Below are 3,119 nucleotides of genomic sequence, written 5' to 3'. Positions count from 1 at the left end.
TGACACTAAAATCACCAACAATCCTCCCCCATTTTAGTGTAACCCTTGAACAAACATAACCTTATCAAAACAAACCAAACTACTACATAATGAAAATATCAAAACGATTGAATTTCCACTTAGTATCATACATTTGCAAATACTCGAGAATTAGGGTGTTCTAAGAATTGAACCCATCAACCCATTTGAATACCAGAAATTAAAATACATACTAGTTTATTGAATTTCTAGAATATACAACTTGACACTATTATAAAGCCGTGTGTCCCAATCCTCTCATGATCGTATCAAGGTCAAGTCCACAACCTCTTGAAATGCGGCCACACTTCACAACCACGTAGGTAACTCTTTTCCATGTATCTGCACATACATTTATCAAAGGAATTATTAAGAAGTTAAACTTCAACCTGGCTAACTTGCAGAACTGAACACATACCTAGGATGAATACTTCATGTGTTCCAATATATAAGTATGGGCTTTCCACATTGAATTCAACTCCTAACATTATATTAGGAGGGAATTGGGTGTCTTTGTTGGATTAGTGTCTAAGTCCATAACTATAATTGGTATGCTTGACCCGACCCAACATGGTCCATTTGGGTTGCACTTCACTGAAACAATTTGTATGGATAGATTTATGAGAAAAGGATATTTATGATTTATTCATATATTATTAGTTATAATATATTAATATGAAATCATATTATTTAATTAGTATTGATAAGGAATTAATTTGGAATTAATTTAATGATCAAAAGAGGCTGATTAAATATGGACTCTTATATATATATATATATATATATATATATATATATATATATATATATATATATATATATATATATATATATATGGAATGGGCCAAGGTTTATTTAGGATGGGCTAAGAGTGTATGGAAGTTCATGGATAGTCCATGGAGCTTTTAACCCATGGATCCTATGTAAATGAAAGGTCATGGGTATTAGGGTTTACATGGATGTAACTCTAATCCTCCATAATTTATAAAGGGGTCCTTGGCTCACAAAAATGTGCACTAGTATGTGTGAAAGAAAAGGTGGCCAGTTTTAGTGAGCTCCATATTCTCTCAAAGTTCTTCCAAGTTGGTCTGATGATTTGTGATTCCACTTGAGGCACTCACACTATTGGTGCTAGGCTCTTAAAGCTCCAAGGAATCAACCATGATAAAAAGATATGTAATTCTATCTAGTTTTATTCTGCAAGTAACATATGATTATATGCTAGTTAGGTTATTACCTTGGAATATTCAAGTTTGCATGTATAATAAAGAAAACATAGATCCAAGGTATTTAGGGTTGCATGTATACCTTAGGAGTGTTAGAATGCTCAAAACCCAACAGTGGTATCATAGCCTAGGGATGTTTTCAATTATACTTGATGCTACTTGCTGTTTAAAGTTGAAAAAAATCGAGTTTTCTGCATTCTGGGTGATGAACTCGCCGAGTCCACTGATGGACTCGACGAGTCCTTGTACAAAATGTGCTACTCGACGAGTCATGTTCATGGACTCGCCGAGTTGGCTAGGCAGAGTGCAGAAAAATGTTTTTTTGGCCCCCAAATGGATAGGATCATTATTCCAAACTGTTTTGAATCATAATTTTTTTTTTAAGATATGATAATGATCATGATAATCCATGTGAAAGGTGATTGTCAAAATTTCATATTTGCTATTAGTTTATATGATTAAGTCTAATTGCATGGAATTTGTTTGACTTGAATTACCTAGTTCATATGAGTTTAATCTAGAACTTTTAACATTCTTGGTTGAATTGTTTTTTTGATGATTTTAATGGACTCCATAACTTGTCCTCAAGTTATGGAATTCCAAAGGTTTTTCTTTTAAATGGATCATTAAAATTCATAAGTTATAAAGCTTGACGAATCTCTTTTCCATAAATTGATTTATGATCTCCATAACTTGTCCTCAAGTTATGGATTTTCAAGAGTCTTGCCATTAAAGAAAACATTAAACTCATATGTTATGAATATGAAAGGTTTTGAATAGTTTCAAAACTTGCCCTCAAGTTTTGGAATGTGTAAAGTCTCACACACATTAATGCTTTAATTTCAAACCCTAGAATTTTAAAAGTTCAAATTCAAACTTTATGGATTTCATTAAATTAATTAAAGTGTTTAATTAAAGGAGTTTATAGTTCCATAATGACATGGTTTAAGTTTAATTAAATTAAGAGTATAGTTTAATTAATAATATTAAACTACCAAGTATTTTAAAATTTGTAAAATACACTCTTATACTATTATAATATTAAAAGTTAATACTTATATATGTGTATAAGAACAAAGTCAGTCTTACCGTTAGTAGGCCTCATTCACGAATCCATTCTATAAGGGAGTATAAGGTTACTGCCTATAAAATGGCAGTTTAATGGGTGTCCACTCTCACCCACCGCTTCCTTGACTGGTGGAGGGTCGTTAGCCGAACGAGTAGGACAAAGACTATAATTCTCCTTTCATTATAAGTATAATGATAAATATAAAGTAATTAAACACTTATAAATTCTCAATCTTGGTTACTTAGGAAAATGTGAATTTGGTGCTAACCCATGAAATTGCACTTTGCACCTTGTTAAGTCGTTAGTGGAGCGTGTGTGGCTAACCGACACACTAACATGGGACTGACAATGTGTGGCAGAGGGTGAATTAAGTTTTATCATAGATCGGTGGAGCGCGTGTGGTTAACCAGCACATTGATTGGGTGATAAAATTAAGGGTATCAAGTCAATTTGCATGGTTATTCACACCTTGTTTGTGATCCTCGGCATCCCAGTCACAAACTTGAGAGGACACAATCGAGATTTAAACATGCCATTGAAAGTTCAATGAATCTCAAAAGATCTAGGAGTTTCAAATCCAATTAAAATTTAATAATTTTTTTTTTCATGGTGGAAATTGGTAAATCGTCATTTACCTACCTTCAAATATTTTGTAGCTTGAATTACGGTATCCCTCTTCCAAGTTATAAAATAGTTTTTTGGGTCCTAGCCTTAATATTTCATATTGAGTGTTATGTTAAGGACTTAAATCAACTAAAACTTGAATATCTCCCTCATAGATGTCTAAGTTCAGACGATTATGTTCT

The sequence above is a fragment of the Lactuca saligna genome, chromosome 3, assembly GCF_052625555.1.
Source record: "Lactuca saligna cultivar CGN05327 chromosome 3, ASM5262555v1, whole genome shotgun sequence".
NCBI classification, from domain to species: Eukaryota; Viridiplantae; Streptophyta; class Magnoliopsida; order Asterales; family Asteraceae; genus Lactuca; species Lactuca saligna.
The sequence above is the reverse complement of the archived record's forward strand: the minus strand, read 5'-3'. Positions refer to the sequence as shown.